This window comes from Zootoca vivipara, chromosome 13, assembly GCF_963506605.1.
Source record: "Zootoca vivipara chromosome 13, rZooViv1.1, whole genome shotgun sequence".
In the NCBI taxonomy this organism is placed as follows: domain Eukaryota; kingdom Metazoa; phylum Chordata; class Lepidosauria; order Squamata; family Lacertidae; genus Zootoca; species Zootoca vivipara.
Genome location: NC_083288.1, coordinates 16,625,660 through 16,646,325, shown reverse-complemented (window position 1 = coordinate 16,646,325; position 20,666 = coordinate 16,625,660). Strand labels below are relative to the sequence as shown.

General features: G+C 46.2%; 1 long non-coding RNA gene across 1 annotated transcript; it reads left to right on the top strand.

Moving 5' to 3' along the window:
* The first annotated feature begins 1,781 nt into the window (after positions 1–1,781).
* On the top strand, positions 1,782–20,287 carry LOC118095390 (uncharacterized). The gene is made up of 3 exons (XR_004693820.2): positions 1,782–1,859; positions 11,692–11,933; positions 15,886–20,287. It is a non-coding gene; the product is annotated as an uncharacterized LOC118095390 (long non-coding RNA).
* The last annotated feature ends 379 nt before the right edge of the window (positions 20,288–20,666 follow it).

The window sequence follows — 20,666 nt, the reverse complement described above, 5'->3', positions numbered from 1 at the left end:
AGAGGGGAGGGGGAGAATGGTCTCAATCCACACGCAATGCGCCTGAAAATTTACCCCACTGGTTTGCTCAAACTGGAATGACTTAAGTAGCCTTGTTCAAAGATTTAAATTTCCCATTTGGGAGATCGATTGGGTATCAGATTAGCTTTCAGTTAGGGGACAAGTGCCCCTACCCCTCTGCAAAAGCAAAGTGTTTATAAAGAGAGATACAAAATCTAATACCAAATATCTTTTTTTGTCCAACATTAATCTAAATAGAATTAAAACACAGAGAAATGGGGGGGGGGGAGAGAAAAAGAAGGGTGAAGAGAAAAAGAGAAACGATTTGAAGAAAGATAGAAAAGAACTTAAAAGAGAGAATAGAAAAGAGAAAACACAGAAATTAAAGAACTTCTGATTCTCCATCTATCTGCTATATATAGTCACTTCATCCTCTCCAACATAACATCCAACAAAACCACTTTCCAAAAACCAACCTCATCAGAGTGTTTTTGCCTTTTGAGTGGCAGTTTCAAGGAGAGATGTCTGTGGCGACCATAAGTCAACATTCTTAGGAATGCCTGGCTTTTAATAATTATTTTAACCGTGCAATGTCCTTTCATTCTGTCTTGTGTATTACTTTTGCTATTGGCCTCCGCCACCCCAAAATAAAATAGCATGCATCCATATCCATTATCATTATTCATTGCCCACCCAAAGCCCCAGGGGTGTGTGACAGCATTGAAACACCATGTTAAAGTTAGATTATTGTATTATGTGTTAAGATTTAGTTATATGATAAGATGTTATTTAGCTCTTAAGACTAAAATTATATCATGAGGTTTTTTGAAATTATTGATAGAAAAGGGATTAAGAGTAATATTTGGAATAGATAATCAAGAAATAGAATGTTATTAAGATTTAGACGGGGACCCAGGTGGCACTGTGGTTAAACCACTGAGCCTAGGGCTTGCTGATCAGAAGGTCGGCGGTTCGAATCCCTGTGACGGGGTGAGCTCCCATTGCTCGGTCCCAGCTCCTGCCAACCTAGCAGTTCGAAAGCACATCAAAGTGCAAGTAGATAAATAGGAACCGCTACAGCGGGAAGGTAAACGGCGTTTCCGTGTGCTGCTATGGTTTGCCAGAAGCGGCTTTGTCATGCTGGCCACAAGACCTGGAAGCTATACGCCAGCTCCCTCGGCCAATAATGCGAGATGAGCGTGCAACCCCAGAGTCGGTCACGACTGAACCTAATGGTCAGGGGTCCCTTTACCCTTTACCTTAAGATTTAGAAAGTGCTAAGTAAGTGATATATAGAAACGTAGAAAGGAGGGAAAGGAGGAAGTTGACAAAGATATGGAGTATAAGAATGAGTGATGTATTTTCATGTTCTTTTTTATTTTTGTTTTTGTTTTTGTAATCCAAATATGATGTGTTAGATTGCTTTTTTTATATGTTTTGTTATCACACACACACACACACACACACACACACACACACCATGTTAAATCAAATAAAATAAAATCTGGAGCCTGGAGTTTACAGGCAGAGGCACCCCTGGGGCTCCCCACCCCTACCCTTGTGAGGACACAGCTTAACCCGCCCTGCCCTTCACCCCCCCCTTTGGCTCCCCCCTCCCCAGCTGCTGTTTCCTGTTTACCAGCTGAAGCGGGAGCCTTTCATCAGTGGGTTTCTGAGCTCACTTCCCCCCCAACAGGAAGCCCTGCAGGACACGGCTTCCCGCCACACCCCATCCCGCCACCCCGGGGTGGGGTAGAGGGCAGAGGAGCTGGGGGGGGGGCGGACTTTAAAGGGCTGAGCCTCGCAGCCTTGCTGCCATGCGGGAGCAGCTCCGCCAAAGGCTGGAGGAGGCAGGAAGGGTAAGAGGAGCTGGAGGGCTGGGCTGGGCTGGGCTGGGCTGGGGGGGGGACTTGGGGTGGCTGCTTTCCCTTCTTGCCCAGGACGTTGGGTGGCGGGGTGTCCCCTCCATGGTGCCTTCAGTTCTCTCTCTCTCTCTCTGCCTTCTCAGAAGTAAAACCTTGTCGCTGTGCTCGAGGAAATAACTTCCTTCCCTAGTTGAAAAGGTGCTCTAGGGTCGCACCTTTGCAGCAGCGCCTTATTACCCCAGTGGGGCTTGCTGCCAGGGACAGCTGTTGCACGGCCTTTAAACCAGGGTTCCCCAAACTTGGGTCTCCAGTTCTTGCTCTTTGGACTACAGTTCCTAGCATCCCCGACGGCTGATACCGAGCATGGAATTTCAAATTCTGCAAAAAGGCTCCCCAAAGCCAGGCAGCTGGGTGAAAGCTGGAAGCGACTTTTTTCTTTCTTTCAAATGGTCAGACATAATCCACTCCAGGTTGGGGTTTGGGGGTGTGGCTGGCCAGCCCTGTCCTACTGCAAGAGGAGCATAAGAAATTGCCTTATACTCATTCAGACCATGATTGGTCCACCTAATTTAGTATGTGGCCAATACATTCACTGGCAGCAGTTCTCAGCTTCAGAATAGAACTGCACCAGTGATTTTGCTCTCTGGGCATCAACCTTGATCTTGCCATTCCTAGTGGGTGATGGAGCTTTGCCAGCAAGTGGGCGTCCCCTTCCTCTCTGGCTCCCTGCAGTTTCAGGCAAATGCTCTGTGCATGCCTGGCTGCTTGCACAGCTGCAAGTAAGCCCTGGAATCATAGCTGCCAAGTTATCCCCTTTTTTAAGGGAAATTCCCTTATGCTGAATAGGCTTCCTCGTGAGAAAAGGGAAAACTTGGCAGCTATGCCTGGAATGGGAGTTTCTCTTGCATCAGAAGCAGGCTTGTAGTGTCTGGACGCTTATGCCACATGACTCTCATGTGTGCCTCCCATGCAAGAACAATATATTATTTGCAGAAGTGTACTCAATACATTATTATTGCTTTTGGACTACAATTCCTAGCATCCCTGACGACTGGTCCTGCTAGCCCAGGGATAATGGGAGTTGTAGTTCAAAAAGCAACTGGAGACCCAAGTTTGGGAAACCCTGGACTAGATCCTTCTCCTTGCACACCAGACATTTAGAGCGCATCTGTTGCCCATTTAGCTTACCACCTACCCACCCCAAAGAATTCTGGGAACTGTCATTTGCTGGGGTTTCTGGGAAATGTAGCTCCGGGGTTCCCTGACTCTGTGGGGGAAGACGTGTGCTTGAAGTGTACGTTACCGTTTACGGTGTGGGTGTAATGAGCAGCTTCTCGCTATTGGGGGGGGTGGTCTCCAGCAGTTTTGGAACTACAATTCCTATCATCCCTGACCACTGGTCCTGCAAGCAAGGGATGATGGGAGTTGTAGCCCCAAAACAGCTGGAGACCCAAGTTTGGGAAACCCTGCTCTACATTCGAATTGTGCTGCCTTTCCTTGCGGTTCCCTTGAACTGAGATGTAAAGATTGGGAGCTGCAGTAGTCCCCTGTCTAGGACCTGAGCCATAGATGATGGCTACTGTTGCCACCTTTTGCCTCTGGCCTTGGTCCTGTGTCTCTGACGGCAGCCTGATGTACCAAAACCTATCAGGTATCGTTTTCCCCGATACTCTTCTCTTTACCCTGTGAAAAGTGTCACTTGCTAAATTACTGTTGAAGGCACTAGACCTACTCTGCTGTGATGTCTGTTGTGTGATTTTGAGCCAATCACAAAATTTCAGCCTAGTCTGCCTCGCAGGGTTGTTGTGAGGATGGAATTGGTGGGGAGAGCCATGTATCCCTGGCTGGGATATAGATGTAATATTCGATGGCTCAGTGGACTTATTTTCAAACCATCTTCTGGGCTTACAAGGTGGCTGACACAGCATAAAAACACAATTCAAAAGAAAGCTAGATAATTTAAATGTCAGCAGTACAAAAATATATATATGAAAACACAGGGCAGTTAAAGAAATAAAACAACAGTATAGATTCCAGCAGCTGAAAAATAATGTTCACATAAAAAGATAAAGGGACCCCTGACCATTATGTCCAGTCATGACCGACTCTGGGGTTGCGCGCTCATCTCGCATTATTGGCCGAGGGAGCCGGCGTATAGCTTCCAGGTCATGTGGCCAGCATGACAAAGCCACTTCTGGCGAACCAGAGCAGCACACGGAAATGCTGTTTACCTTCCAGCTGTAGTGGTACCTATTTATCTACTTGCATTTTGACGTGCTTTCCAACTGCTAGGTTGGCAGGAGCTGGGACCAAGCAACGGGAGCTCACCCCGTCACAGGGATTCAAACCGCTGACCTTCTGATCAGCAAGCCCTAGGCTCTGTGGTTTAACCCACAGCGCCACCTGGGTCCCTGATGTTCACATGAATTTACGTAAAAGGGCACACACACACACTGTTTCCTTCCTGATGTATGAGATCTAAGAATTTACTAGACTGCAGATTTTGGAAGCTTTAAAAAGTCTCAGAGACATATCTGGATGGACCACTAAACAACTAGATAGATCCCAAAAAATAGTGTGTTCTCTAATTGCTGGAGAAATGTGCCATGTTGAAGTGAACAGGTTTGCCAAATTCTCCTGGTTGGGATAGTTCTGCCAGATATTTCTCACGCAGCTTGCTCTATAGCAACAGAGACGACTCATTTGGAAACCTGTTTCTTCAACATGGTAAATTGCCGAGCCACATTAAAAAGGGAGGGAGTAAAGCATGGCTTAACACCCAGCAATCGTCTTGCTGAGCACCCCACTTCCTCAAGAGCTAGGAAGTTCAAAGTCGGTTTCGTTGCAAGGGAAGAGTACTGAATGCTTGTAGGGTTTTTGTGGCACAGCACATAGGTGATGGAGCACAGAATAGCAGCAGCAGGCAGGCTGCCTTGGTCCTGATGTAACATTGGTCCCTAAGTCACCATCTAGCTTCAAAACCCCCTTTCCATCCCCAAATAATCAGTTCCATTTCTCTAATTTAAGACTGGGATGGGGACAGGGTGGATTTGATTTTAATCAAATTGATTTAAATAATGATTTAAATCACTAGTCAGTAAGACTTGATTTAAATCTCTCTTTCCTCCCCCCCCCGAAAGATTCATTCTTGCTGGTATAATCTTAATATTTACAACCAGATGAAGGTTTCATTTTTGGAATAATACATTTTCAGAGTAGTTTTTATAGTTGTATCAAAAATTACTGATTTGGTTAAACTATTATAAATACATAGACAGATAATTATGAAATTATTGTGAGGTTTAATAAGTTGACTGTTTATATTTGGACAACTTTTCTGCTGTACTTTATTGGAAGGAGAAGAGTAATCATTTCCTTAATAACAATTTCAACAATTTATTTAACTGAAAAAATAACATTATAGCATATGTATCCATGTTTGTTAACTGATGTGGTTAAACTTTTTTTTAAACAACAACAACAAAACTTAGACTGAGTTTTAGCACACATGAAAAACTTAAAACAAATCCTTATTTCCTGATGAATAGCCTTTGGACTATCATGTAACTTAAATAGAAAACTATCTTTAGAAAGATTTTTCCTCCAAAAGCATGTTATTTTCAAAATCCGATTTAAATTTTTAAAAAATCTGATTTAAATTTTAAAAATCCATTTAAAAAATCATTGATTTTTATCCACCCTGGATGGGGAACCAGGGGCCCTTCCACTGCTGATGGACTACAACTCCCATCATCCCTGACCATCATTCCTGCTGGCTGAGGCTGAGTCTAACTTTGGGAGGGTCACAGGTTTTAGGCACCCTGGTTTAGCTAGAGTAGGGCTCAACAGCTTTCGGGTTTTCCTAAAAAGAGCTCAACAATTTTTTTTGTGGTTTCCTCAGAAATTCTGAGGTCTTCTTAAAATAAGCTCAACAACAACTTTCGGGGTGTTCTGGTTTTTACTTTTTGAAATATGTCAACCCTAAGCTAGAGACGACCAAGATACACCATTAGTGACTATGAAATAAATGCCTATTGTTCACTGTTAAGCCAGCAAGTTATACAAGAAGCTGGGGTGGGATAACGTTATAGAATCAATCAATTGTAGAACTGCAGAATCAGAAGGGACCCTGAGGATCATCTAGTCCAACCCCCTGCAATGCAGGAATACGCAGCAGTTAAAATTCAGTTAAAATTCCTGAATCTCCCCCCCCCCCCCCGTTTTACTTTTTAAAAAGCCTCTGCTTCACACACACCCCATTCTATTTTCCTGCTCTGAATCACTCCCCTCCGTGATCTATTATCCTCACAGAGGGAAATCATGTAAGAATGATACAGGTTCCTGTATAATGAAACTATGTGTGTGTGTGTGTCTGTCTGTCTGTCTGTCTGTTCTGTATTAATTACCCCTAGCGAGGCTAATACCAGGTTTAGGAGTGCAATTCATTTCAGGAAAACTATGGTGTGTGTGTGTGTGTGTGTGTGTGTGTGTGTGTGAGTGTGAGGGAAGAGCTTAATACCCCCTTCTCCAGTATCGCTGCTTCAATCGAAATAAGAAAAGTTTTGGTTTTTCGTTTTGAAGCTCCCATCAACCCCAGCAGTCAAGGCCAGGAATTATGGGAGTTGTAGTTCAGCAACATCTGGAGGGCCCGTTGTTTCCCACGCCTGTTAGAGCTCATCCTGGCTCCATCTCTTTTGGCCCTGTATCTCCGACTAATCTCTGTCATGTACCATTTTATCCTTTCCCTTCCTATTGAGGGCAGGCCGCTCCACGTCATACAACCTCCCAGTGCTGCGTTGCATGTCTCTGTTGACTGGGAGCAGGGGTGGGAAAGAGACCAACATGGGTAGCTGCCGCAAGACTGGGGCTGGTGCAAATGCTGTGGCAAGGATAAAATTCTAGTGGTGGTGGTGTTTTCTTCTTTAAATGGCATGGGGAGGGCCTTATTATCTGCAACCAACCAAGGAATAATTCCCAGTCTACGCACGGGCAACAAATGTCAAGTGATCCCTTGCTGGAGCAGCTTAGTGTAGGAATCATAGAACTGTAGAGTTGGAAGGGACCCCAGAGGGTCATTTAGCCCAACCCCCTGCAGTGCAGGAATCCTGCCCACAGGCGTCCCTCGAACCACCAACCTTCTGGCTAACAGCCGAGCGCACTGACCCCATTGCACCACCTGACATCTGCATGTAAATATGTGGTTGAAATCATACCCACACACCATGTAAAGGTAAAGGGACCCCTGACCATTAGCTCCAGTTGTGACCGACTCTGGGGTTGCGCGCTCATCTCACGTTATTGGCTGAGGGAGCCGGTGTACAGTTTCCAGGTCATGTGGCCAGCATGACAAATCCGCTTCTGGCAAACCAGAGCAGCACACGGAAACGCCGTTTACCTTCCCGCTGGAGCGGTACCTATTTATCTACTTGCACTTTGACGTGCTTTCGCACTGCTAGGTGGGCAGGAACAGGGACCGAGCAACGGGTGCTCACCCCGTCGCGGGGATTCGAACCGCCGACCTTCTGATCGGCAAGCCCTAGGCTCTGCGGTTTAACCCACAGCGCCACCCGCGTCCCCACACACCATGTAAAGGTAAAGGGACCCCTGACCATTAGGTCCAGTCGTGACCGACTCTGGGGTTGCGCACTCATCTCGCATTATTGGCCGAGGGAGCCGGCATACAGCTTCCAGGTCATGTGGCCAGCATGACAAAGCCACTTCTGGCGAACCAGAGCAGCACACGGAAACGCCATTTACCTTCCTGCTATTTATCTATTTATCTACCTTCCTGCTATTTACCTATTTATCTACTTGCACTTTGACGTGCTTTCGAACTGCTAGGTTGGCAGGAGCTGGGACCGAGCAACGGGAGCTCACCCCGTCACAGGGATTCGAACCGCCGACCTTCTGATCAGCAAGCCCTAGGCTCTGTGGTTTAACCCACAGCGCCACCTGGGTCCCCGTCTTCCAGGTGCACCAAGGTAGATGGCACCCATGCCAGCCAAAGGGGTTTCTGGAAGCTCTCACCTGACTTCTTTGCTTTGTTCACCTTCCCGTGCTCTCTTTAGGGTGTGTGTGTGTGTGTGTCAATACAGAAGTGATTGTCTATCACAGGCAGTGGAGAACTTGTTCTTGAACTACAATTCCCACCATGCTGGGTGGGGCTAATGGGAGTTGTAGTCCAGCAACATGTGAAGGGCAATGCCCTCCCCATCACTCATCTGTATCTGCCCAGTGTCTCCCATCTCTGCCCAGCCTTTCCTGTCTCTTCCTGCTCTCTCTCACCTGCATCCTTAGCATCTCCTACATCAGGCATAGGCACACTCAGCCCTCCAGATGTTTTGGGATTACAACTCCCATCATTCCCTAGCTAACACGGCCAGTGGTCAGGGATGATGGGAATTGTAGTCTCAAAACATCTGAAGGGCCGAGTTTGCCTATGCCTGTCCTAAAGGTAAAGGGGCCCCTGACCATCAGGTCCATTTGTGTCCGACTCTGGGGTTGCGGCACTCATCTCGCTCTATAGGCCGAGGGAGCCAACGTTCGTCTGCAGACAGCTTCCAGATCATGTGGCCAGCATGACAAAGCTGCTTCTGGTGAACGAGAGCAGCACACGGAAACGCCGTTTACCTTCCCGCCGGAGCGGTCCCTATCTATCTACTTGCACTTTGATGTGCTTTCGAACTGCTAGGTGGGCAGGAGCTGGGGCCGAGCAACGGGAGCTCGCCCCGTTGCAGGGATTCGAACCGCCGACCTTCTGATCAGCAAGTCCTAGGCTCTGTGGTTTAACCCACAGCGCCACCTGGGTCCCTATGCCTGTCCTAGATTCTAGCAAATTCAGCAAATGTATCTGGCAGTAATTTCAAACCAGAGGGCTGGTTTGGAACACAATGATGGCGCGTCTTGTACAAATCCACACTGTGTGCATCAGTCTGTATTGATTTGAAATCGGCAGAACAAAGTAGCTTCTGGGGTCTGACACAGAGGAGATGCTGAAGTCCTGTGACTGGACCTCCTGACTTTCTTTTTTTTATCTTTGAACTGATGTTGGGGAGCTTCCATTTTGATTAGAGCCACCCTTCTCACCCCTAAGTTACTGTTAAACTTGCAGTAGAACCTGGGGAGGCATGCCCATATATTCCCCCCGCCGCCGCCGATCATTGGGGTTCTGCGGCTTGGGGGAGAGGGAGAAGGGATAGCTCCGTTGGTTAGAGCATGTTGCTGATAACACCAAGGTTGCAGGTTCAATCCCCGTATAGGACAGCTGCATATTCCTGCGTTGCAGGGGCTTGGACTAGATGATCCTCAGGGTCCCTTCCAACTCTACAATTCTATGAAATGCAGTGGGGAAGGGTTGTCATCCCTCCCTCCCTCCCTCCCACCCACCCCTCTCCTCCTGTTCCTGTTGGTCCTCGCAGCCCTTGGAAGTCAGGTCTGTTCTGCCCCCCTGGCAAGCCAAGCGTGAGTGTTTAGGCAAATGGTGCTCTGTGGTTGAGGTGGGGGAAGGAGGCAAATAACAATTGCTCAGGGCCCTGCTGCACAACCTGTGTTTGCAACACACAAATTTACACACACACAAACACATTTTGCTTACACCTTGTGTGCATTGCTAAAAATAAGATGTGGGGAGCCGCAAAGTGTGGAGGAAGGGCAGGCTAGCACATCACTATCTTCCCCATCTTCAAAAATGGTTGTGTATGAGAGAGAGAGAGAGAGAGAGAGAGAGAGAGAGAGAGAGAGAGAGAGAGAGAAACTGAGAGAGGCAGACAGCCCAAGTCTTCCATCTTGTCTCTAACCTCTGAATCGGGCAGTTGCAAGAAATCCAGAAGCAGGGTATCTTCTAACTGTCCAAAAAGTACATCTATCTGCCTTGCATGCAGAAGGTCTTGGGTCTTGGCATCTCCAAGTAGGGCTGGGAGGGACCCATGTCTGAAACCTGCATTGCAGAGGGTTGGCCTAGATGACCCCCGTGGTCCCTTCCAACTCTGCAGTTCTAGGATACTGAACTTCGGCGAATGTAGTGAATAGACTAGGATTTGTTCAGTCGTAGCGCCACAGTGCTTGGGCTTATTTTGCATTCTGTTTCGGGTTTCCCAAACTTGGGCCTCCAGCTGTTTCTGGACTACAACTCCCATCATCCCTAGCTAGCAGGACCATTGGTCAGGGATGGTGGGATTTGTAGTCCCGAAACAGCTGGAGGCCCAAGTTTGGGAAACCCTGGTTTAGACCTTCTGCCTGCTTCCCCCTCTACCTTGAATCCTGAAGTGTGTGTGTGTTTGGCAACCTCAGGGTGTTAGAATCCCCACGATGCTTGGCATTTGGGCTACTGGAAGTTTATGACTGGAGGTGGAAGTGGCCAGCGCAGTCTTCTCCGAGGTCTTGAGTTAAACCACAAAGGTGCAGGTTGAGCTGATGAGTGCTGGGGCACAGCCTCAAAACTTTTAAAGAAGTCATTGCTTTACAGTAGTCGTATACTATCCCGGATCCCTCCCATCTGGGGCTGCAGGAGTAAGTGGGAGGCTGGTGGCAGGAAACTGCTGGAAAGCTAAGACCAAGTAGCAGCACTGCAGGGTTGTTGTTTTGCCGCTGGGCAGTGAAAAGGGCAGGAAACGCCCTCCTCCTTCGTCACGAGTTGGAGCCCCGCAGCGTCTCGAAGGCGCCACCCTGGCTCTCCCTGTTCTGTGTGTCCTCCATGCTATGCAAAATTTTATAAACCTCCTTTCCCCTCGGCCTGCCCAAACTTAAAAGCTCCAACCTGCCGCCGGCTTGCATCCAATTCCTGACCCACTTGAGCTGTGGGGCTGAACCCAGAGGGTCCCATGTGCAGGGTGAATGCCAGTGCAGATCCATGCCACGAGAACAGGGTTCCTAGCTCAAGTTGCAGAGCACATGCCATGCATGCAGAAGACCCCCCCCAGCTCAACTCCCTGGCAGTGTGGTATAGTGGGCAGAGCGTTTGGATTAGGACCAGGGAGATCCAGGTTCAGACCCTCACTTGGCCGTCACGCTTGCTAGGTAGCCTTGGGCCTGACCCTGTCCCTCAGCCTGACCTCCCTCAAAGGGTTGTTGTGAGGATTAAATGCAACAAAAGGGGTGGTGGTGGAAGAACTGTGTATGCACTCTGACCTCCTTGGAGGAACATGGGGTAAAAGTAATAACAACAAATAAATCTTCAGTTAAGAGGGACAGATAGCAAGTGATGGGCAACCATCATAGAACTGTGGAGTTGGAAGGGACCCTGTAGGATCATCTAGTCCAGGCACCCCCAAACTTCGGCCTTCCAGATGTTTTGGACTACAATTCCCATCATCCCTGACCACTGGTCCTCTTCGCTAGGGATCATGGGAATTGTCGGCCAAAACATCTGGAGGGCCGCAGTTTGGGGATGCCTGCTTTAGTCCAACCCACTGCAATGTAGAAATCTTTTGCCTAAGACAGGGCTCGAACCCACGACCCTGAGATTAAGAGCCTCATGCTCTTTTGCTGAGCTATCCCAGCTCTGCTTCAGAGTCTATCCTCCATGCCCATTGTCTGTGCTGGCTGGAGCTGGAGTCCATCAACGGCTTTGGCTACCGTTGGTGTAGTAGGCAATCCAAGACTTGGGACCCGTGTGCATAGAGCTATTATGCTTGCAAAGCATTTTCATACATGTGACATTTCAAATCTCACCTCTGCCGCGAGCTCACTAGAGGCAAGTCTTCGGATCTATTTGTGTACATGCAAGACTGTTTCGAATGCGGGACAGAAAGTGGTTGTTGTTGTTTATTTCAAACCAAACCTCGAATTTACATGCTAGCCAACGCAGGCTTTGCCTTTGCATTTATAGGCGGAGGGTTGGGAGTGCAAGAATTTCTTTCGGTGCTGCACCTCTAAGCTGAATAGCTCAGAAAGGATTTCCTAAATCGTGAGAGCTGGTCAGTTCCCAAGTGGCGGTTGCGGCATCTTCATCTTCGCAAGGCTAACCTGCCAGAGATGATTTCGAGTTGGGGCTATCCTGCCTCCCAGCAGAGTTCTGGACTTAAGCCTGTCTCTTTGGGAGAGCACGTAACTTCCCTGTGATTGTGGGAGGTAAGCGTAAGTATTTGTTGTCATAGTTCTTGAACGTGCATTACAACTAGGGCTGTGACGTGCGGTTGGCTGATTTTCACTGGTGTATCAATGCAAAACACGTTTATCGACCAAAGGGTTGCCCCCAATTAACCAGACGGCAGATTTTTTTGTTCCGCCCCCCCTCCCCCAAATTGTTTTACAGCGGTGCTTATTAAAAACTGCCGATGGCAGGAAACCTCTTTAAAAGGAAGCAATTTGTCCTTTCTGTGAAATCAGGGGAATATGAGGGAAATAAGCTACTGGAATCCTATAGCCACTTAACCTGGGAGTAAGCCCCACTGAACTCGATGGAACTTGCTTCTGAGTAGATATATCACAGATTGCATTAAATACATACAGCACAATCCTATGCATGTTTACTCAGAGTCCTGTTGAACTCAGCCAACCTATTCCTAGATAAGTGTGCATTTGACTGTGGCCTTCAACTCCTACAATTAATCAATTTTAATTTGTTTTAATTGGGTTTTAACCTTAGTTGTAAGCTGTTACATGGTAGAACCGGGGGGGGGGGGAGATGACTCATTTTAAATATAATAAATACAGTAAATTTCTTGGACTGGAGCATGACTTTACAGGAAATTCTTATGGTTACAGGAAGACCTGCTTTGTAAAATCCTGGTGTTTCCCCCCACCCCATCCTTTTTTTGTTTAAAAATGGGATGTTTTGAGTTTTTACATCCTGGTCCCGTTTGGCAACGTCCCAGCAAGGCTGGAATCCTTTCCCCCATCTGGCAGAAAGACAAAGTTTTTCTGCATAAAGCCACCCATTATCTTCTGCAAGAGAGACACCCTGCCCCTCCCTCGCAAGAAAATCCCATATATAGTACCAGCATCAACCTCTTTCCTACAGTACCATGAACTACAGAGATCTGGTCTGTTCCTTCTGTCTTAGGCTGCTTCTAGACAACCTGGTTGTTGGTTTTTTTTGGAGGGGGGGTCATTCTGATTTATTTGCAGCGAGGTCAAAGTGTTATCCCACCCTTTCCAGGGCATCTTCCCATCCCTTTGCTTATTGCAAAACCAATCTTTTTGGGGTAGGAGGTTTACTGAGCAAGACTCCCAAACAACTATAATTGCACAGCCTGAGATTGCCGGCATGTGACTGAATCCCACCCAGAAATAGCTCTTGAACTTCAAGAGAGCAACTAATATCTTTTTTTTTAAGCATAAACCGCAGAGCTGTTAATATGGGCGAAACTCTTTGCTTTTGTGCGAAGTTCTTTTAGCCTGCTTTTCGGTTTTATGGTCCAATATGAATTGGCTCAATTGGATCTGCTTTTGTTTTTTACTGTAGTAATTTGAACTGGTTTATGTATCAAATGAATTTAATAACTTCTTGAATCTTACTGAGTACGTATACAGTTTCATGTTCCCCTGGGTGGCAGAGCATTCTAGGGTGCAGGACCAGTTTCTTGCAGCGAAGGAATCTTCCAGATTTTTTAAAATCTGTTGCTGCACAGATAGGCAGAGAGCAACTTACTTCCTTAGCATTTAAGCACCAGCATGTTTTTTTTTGCCTGGACATTTAACAATGTTTTTTTTTAAAAAAAACAAACCAAAACTTAATTGAAGCATTTTGTTCTTACTCTGACGTGTTAGGATCCTTTACTAATGTGTGTGGTTTATTTTTAAATGTTCATTAGCTTTGGTTATTTTGTTGAGATTTTATTCTGTGAACCGCCCTGATTATTCTGTGAACTGCCGTGAGGTCTTATGATGAACGGCAGTATATAAATCTAAATAATAAGAATCATCATCATCATCATCAGGACTCACCAGAACTCAGTTCCCGCACCTCTCAGGTGAGTTCCATTGCCATTATAAGAGAACAAGGGAGGTGTTCATGGTGAGTTCTGGCACCTTTCTTTGGAAAAATAGCACTGATAATAATAATGTTCTTTCAAGAAGCTGTGACCTGCCTTGCAGCACTACACGCAAGAAGCATAATAAGCAATATACAGTGGTGCCTCGCTTAACGAATGCCCTGCTTAACGAAATTTCCGCTTAACGAAAGGATTTTTAGAGCGGAGGTTACCTCGCTAAACGAATATGCGTTCCTATGGGCAAAAAAAAATCCAAAAAAAATTCAATGCGTTCCTGTGGGATTCGCTAGACGAATTTTTCGCTATAAGAAAAGACCCGTGGAACGAATTAATTTCGTCTAGCGAGGCACCACTGTATAGACAAACAGAGCTTCCAGCCCAAAGTGGCGATTGCAGCAGCACTCCTAGCACACGCTATTAAAAAAAAATAAAGCAGAATCGTAGAGCTGCTTTCTCTTTCTTCTTGCCAAATTTATAACTCTCAAACCTTTCAGTTCCCCCACCGTGAAGGTAGATGGTGCTTCAGTTATTTTCCAAACTGGGTTTTTTAAACAAAATTAAAAAAACAACAAAAGCCTCGCCTGATATGCTCTTAGTAGCCCTAAAGGAAACACCTGGGGCTCACAGTCAAGGGCCAGGTTACACAGAGATCTAGAGATAGAGACAGTTTTGCATAACTGCACATTCTCTCTCGCTCTCTTGTACACACACACACACACCCTTTAAGATTTGAATTGCGGTGTGATTTTGGATCAAGGAGGGTTTCGGCTGAAGACCTCCTAAACAATTATTCTCTTCTCATTCCCCACCTGGTCCATCTCCTTCACCCAGAATCCTCTTGGAATAACAAGGTTGGCCCTCGGAGAGAATTTAAACGCATCTGTGGCGAAATGATCTGACCTCATACAGAAACCTTGTGGTTTCCCCCTCAGTGTTTCCCATATTACATCTGTGCCAAGTTCATTACGCTTCGCTGACCTTTGGTGGAGAAAACCCAGCCGTCTTTCTAATAGAAGGACACTGCGAGGTTAGGTAACACGTGGGTGGTGTTCATCTGAATGAGTGGTTCAGTTGAAGTCCAGAAGCGGCTTGACCCGGGTCAGCCAGCCACTGACCCTCACGCCTGAGTGGGGATTTGAATCTGGGCCTCTCCAATCCTAGGTCCAATAATACTAAGGTGTTAAGATCGACAGAGGGGTCTCCCTTGGTTGTCCCAGCACCCTCAGAAACTTGGGGTGGTGGCAACGGCCTGGGAGAGAGCCTTCTCTGTGGCAAACCTTCCAAAAGAGGTGTGCCTGGCTTCTCCACTGCACAGCTTCTCAGCAAATGCTGAAGAGACACCTCTTTAACCTGGCTTTAGATAAATATTTAGGACCCACCCTTATTTCTGTAATTGTAAATTGTTTTGAGCTCTTTGAAGATTGTGTTTTATTGAGTGTAACCTGCCCTGGGACCTTAGGGTGAAAGCAGTAGTAGTAGTAGTAGTAGTAATAATAATAATAATAATAATAATAATAATAATAATAATAATAATAATAATAGACCCTCCACATGCTGTTGGACTCCCATCAGCCCCACCCAGCATGGCCAACCATTAGGGACAGTGGGAGTTGTAAAATATATGAAAGGATGTCATATGGAGGAGGGAGAAAGATTGTTTTCTGCTGCTCCAGAGAAGCGGGCACGGAGCAATGGATTCAAACTTCAAGAAAGAAGATTCCACCTAAACATTAGGAAGAACTTCCTGACAGTGAGAGCTGTTCGGCAGTGGAATTTGCTGCCAAGGAGTGTGGTGGAGTCTCCTTCTTTGGAGGTCTTTAAGCAGAGGCTTGACAGGCATATGTCAAGAATGCTTTGATGGTGTTTACTGCTTGGCAGGGGGTTGGACTGGACAGCCCTTGTGGTCTCTTCCAACTCTATGATTCTATGTAGTCCAACAACATTTGGAGGGCCATGGGATTGTTGGCATTTAAAGAGTGCTTGCCATGTTCTGCCTCTTTCGTTTTGCCCTTGCAGCTACTCTCTTGCAGCCCGGACTTTGCTAATCGTACTCAACTCTTCTCTCTCTTTTTATAAACCCCCTACAGATCATGACACTCGGACGGACATCTCTTCCCGCCCACTGCACAAGAAAGGGAGTGTGCAGAACTCTGGCCCCCCTCTCTCCCAACCCTTGTACCAGTGCCAGATGTGTCCCCCACTGGTACAGAGGATGGAAGGGAGGGTGGTGCAGAGACTCAGTCCTCTTTGGAGTCCTCCCTCCCCAACTCTGATGACAGCCAAAAGCCAGCATCTTCTAGCACCCTCTTCCCTTCAACCAGCTCTGAAAGCCAGGCGGCCTCATCCTCTCTCTGTGCTCACTCATAACCACTGGCTCTGCTGATGGGGTTCCCAATGTGGGTCCTCAGACATCTTTGGAGCCTATCAAGGCCTCCTGCCCTTCTCTTGGAGAGTTGCCTGTTTTGTTTTGTTTTTGCCTTCTGGATTTTTGTGGGGGAAAGGGGTATAGGAGCCTTGCTTATTTTTTTATTTGCATTGGCACTTTTTCTTCTGTGAAATTTTGTGGTACCCATGACAGCTAATGCGATTTCCAAATGTGACCGCCCTCCCCACTCAGGACACAAAATAATAATAATAATAATAATAATAATAATAATAATAATAATAATAAATAGGGACCTCTGCCTGCTAAGCCCAGCCTTAGCCAAAGGAAGCCATCTCTTCCTAGCTTCACATGAATTCTTCTTCTGAGATTGTATTGGCTGGCCAAATTAAAAATTGTTCTCAACATGATCGGAAGGATTGTCATTTTATTGCAGACTGGTTTTGGGAGGGAGAAGCGGAGCTGCACTGGGGACTCTAGCAGGATATGAAACACAATCACAGACCACATCTGGACCTCGCCATTTAAAGCGCTATGATGCCACTTTTAGCCGTTATGGCTTCCCCCCAAGGAATCCTGGGAACTATAGATTGTTAAGCATGCTGAGAGCTATTAGGAGACTCCTCTCTCTCTCTCAAAGAGCTACCATTTCTAGAGTGGATTAGCCATCAATCCCTCTTCCCACCCAGGGAATGCTGGTAATAGTAGCTCTTTGAGGGGAATAGGGTGGCCTAGCAGCTCTCAGCAGCCTTAACGGATGACTGTTCCCAGAATCCTTTGGGGGGGCAGCCATGATTGTTAAAGAGGTATAACGGTGCGGATCCGACCGGGGTTAGAGAGAGGGGTGACTGTTCCCAGAATCCTTTGGGGGGGCAGCCATGATTGTTAAAGAGGTATAACGGTGCGGATCCGACCGGGGTTAGAGAGAGGGCAGTGAGAGTAACTGGGAATGGGGCGACTGGAGAAGGTGTTTGTGACAGCCTGTTTTGTTAGTGGCTGCAAGTATGTGGCAGGGTGGGAGAAGCGCTCTCTCTCTGTGGGGGAAGCTGGAGGGGAAATGCAGCCAGGCATAAAACCAGGAGTGTGGGATGGGAAAGATGGGACTGCAAGACGGCAAGGTAGAAGAGTCGTCCAAGACATTTCGCCACCTGAGGCGGAAAACCGAACGGCGCCACCTACAAAGTCAAGATGCCTAGTACTCAAGGCCAGCCAAGTCATTTTGGCGGCTGAGGCAGAAAACATCACGCATGCCTCTCTGGCAGTAAAAAAAAAAAATCAACAACAATAAAATAAAATTAAATAAACAGAATGATTTCCTGCCCTTTCATGACACCCAAATCAGCTTCTTGAGGAGAACCAGTGCTTTTTTCAGGGGGGGGGGAGTTTAGGGGTACTCTCATTTTGACTCAAGAAAATCACCATTTTATAGTTCAAATCGGGGGGGAAATACAGTAATGGACAAATGGACAAAAGTACAACAATTCACAAAATGTTTAGGGGTATGCGTACCCTTGCGTCTCCCCAGAAATAAAGCACTGAGGAGAACAGATGTAAAAAAGGATTGTGTGTGTGTATGTGTGCGTGTGTGTGTGCAGGGAGAGAAAGAGGTTTTATTATGCAAACTCTGGATGAAGTGGGTTGGGGATATGCTTTTCTCTCTCGTTATTCTTAGGGCTCAAGGTCATCCAGCGGCATGGCTTGGCCACGGATTCAGGGCTGCTTCCCCACACAGAAACACTTCTTCGCAAAATGCATCATTTGGGGTAGGGGTAACTTATGCCAGACTGCACAACTCCCATAATCCATTGCCATTGGCCCTGCTTGCTGGGGCTGATGGGAGTTGAAGTCCAGCCAACACCTCGGAGGCCACAGGTTCCTCATCCCTGATTGGTGGAATTCAAGAAGCGGCGATGGCCACTGGCCTATGTGGCTTTAAAGGTGGTTGGGCAAATTCATGAAGGCTACTGGCGGCTCCTGGCCTGGATGGTTAAATTAAGCCTCCATGTTTATAGAGGCAGTGTGGAGCTGAATCCCAGGGTGTCGGGGCCGAGGACTATTTATTATTATTTTCCCCGACAGATTTGAGCCATCCTCCCATCTACACCAGCAGTGGGGAACTCGACTCAGCCCCAGCCAACCATCGCCAGCCTTAAGGAATGATGGGAGTTGTTGCCTAGCAACCTGGAGGCAGGGAATCACACAGTCCCCACCCCTGCTCTATGAAAAACAGGTGGAGCAGACTTTAATATGAAAATGGCTGATTAATTTAATATGATCTGACCCGGCTCCAAAATGATTGTAGTGTTGGCTCCAGTCGCACTCTTAAGTGGACGGCATTCTGCAAATGCTGGCGGGGTGATCACTCTCAAAAAGCAGAATAATTTTCAGGATTTACCAGCCCCTTTGGCTTTGGAGGAAGTTTCCATCCTAGTGGGACTGTAGTCCCAACTGTGGGATAACTTCCACTGGGTTCCAATGGTCTCTGCATTTTGGCTCAAAACATTGCAATCCCCACCCCCATGCATCTCTCAGGCCTGCTTACCTTTCCGTTCCATGCTGACAAGCCCCTATGAACTCTTCCTAGCAGCCTCCATTTCCGCTGCTCTAAATAGCAGCCCTGCTCCAAGCACATTGTGACTGTTCTAACTTAGGCTCCCTTGCTTTTTTTTTTGTCACAGTCATCCTCTGCTGCCAATGGGGATGGGGGAGGAATTGGGTTCAGTTCGCATTTAAAGGCAAAAGCCACCGATTCATACTTGCTGAAACAAAAATGTGAACCAAGATATAGTTCGCTTTCAAAATTCAAGTTACAGGTAGGAGAAGACTTCAATCTCCCAGGACATTCTATACAAGATCTCAAAGCAGCTGTTTTATTACAGAAAAATTTCAGGAACAGACTGGAAAGAGAAGCTGCTGAATTGGAACTCATTACCAAGCTTAAAACCATGGAGCTACCTGGGATGAATAAAGACATCGGATTCTTATCTCATTATGCATGATCAAGCTTTCTTTAGCGTCTCAGCCCTTGTTTTTCCCCCCCAGGATCAATTGCAGTCATCAGCAGTCGTTAACAGCCATCTACAGGTTTACCACTCCCATCAGCCCATCACCCATTCCCATCACCCCCACCCTCTGAATATACATAAGGGTTTGGTGGATTCTGTTCCAGTGTATCTGACGAAGTGTGCATGCACACGAAAGCTCATACCAAAATAAAAACTTAGTTGGTCTTTAAGGTGCTACTGAAGGAATTTTTTTATTTCAAAATTCAGTTTGCTATTCAATAAATGCATAGAAAAATGATGTGTGTGTTTGTGTCCGTGTTAAAATGATATACAAAAATGCATTTTTTAAGGAAACTGCTTTGCAGAAATGTGTTGTGTTAGGCAGAAGTCCATACAGAAATGTGGATAGTAGAAGAAATTCACACCAGGATTTTTTTTTAAATAAATAATGCAAAGTGATGTGGACTTGAACTTAAAGATCAGAACAAATGAGAAACACAAAGCAATCGAAATTGTCAGCATGTTTAGCATCACTGGGTGACATAGAAGTTAGGAGGCCCTGTGCTCTAGGAAAACTTAACTTTGGTGGTTAACTACTCAAATTTGTCTGTGGAGACGCTATAATAACTATTAATGTCTTAAGAATATTCTTGAAATGGTGAATTTTACCACATGTGGTGGACTTGCGATAAGATTAAACCATTCTGGGAAATGCTATATAATGAGCTAAAAAAGATATTTGGATATACCTTTTCCAAAAAGCCAGAAGCCTTTTTCTTGGGCCTGATGGGTAATGAGATTTTAAAATCGGACCAAAGATTGTTTATGTATGCCACTGTAGCAGCAAGAACGCTAATAGCCCAAAAGTGGAAATTGCAGGAGGTACCCTCGATAGCGGAGTGGTGGACGAAAATGATAGATTACATGGAGATGGCCAAACTGACCCACAGAATCCGTGACCAGAACGACGGGAGATTTCGGAAGGAATGGAGTAAATTTGTAAAAGATAATTACAGAGAGATGAAGACACTAGCGGGACTGACGTAAAACCTACATCTTAAGTAAACTAAGTAAATGCATGATTGGATTGATATATTTTACCTGTGGACGGGGGGGGGGGGGGAGTCAGAGCTTGATAAAGCTGTATGTTCTATAAATGTGCATGTATTATACCTAAGAATTGGAAAATGCTAAAGGAAAATAATAAAAATTTAATGGTAAAAAAAAAAAATCTTGAAATGACACCACAAACTCAATGTCATTTTTTTGTGTGTGGAGATGGTATAACTACACACTTGTATCCAGTTATTGTCCTTAAAAGTTTTATTATTTTGGAAAATGAATTTTTTATTAATTAAAACAGCCTTTGGTGTGGGGAATGTGCCATGGCACCGTTGGTGGCAAAGAGGTGTGTTTTTGAATTTCAGGAGCTCATCCTGACAGCTCCCAGTGCTAGGCAGGCACCCCAAATCTGAAAATC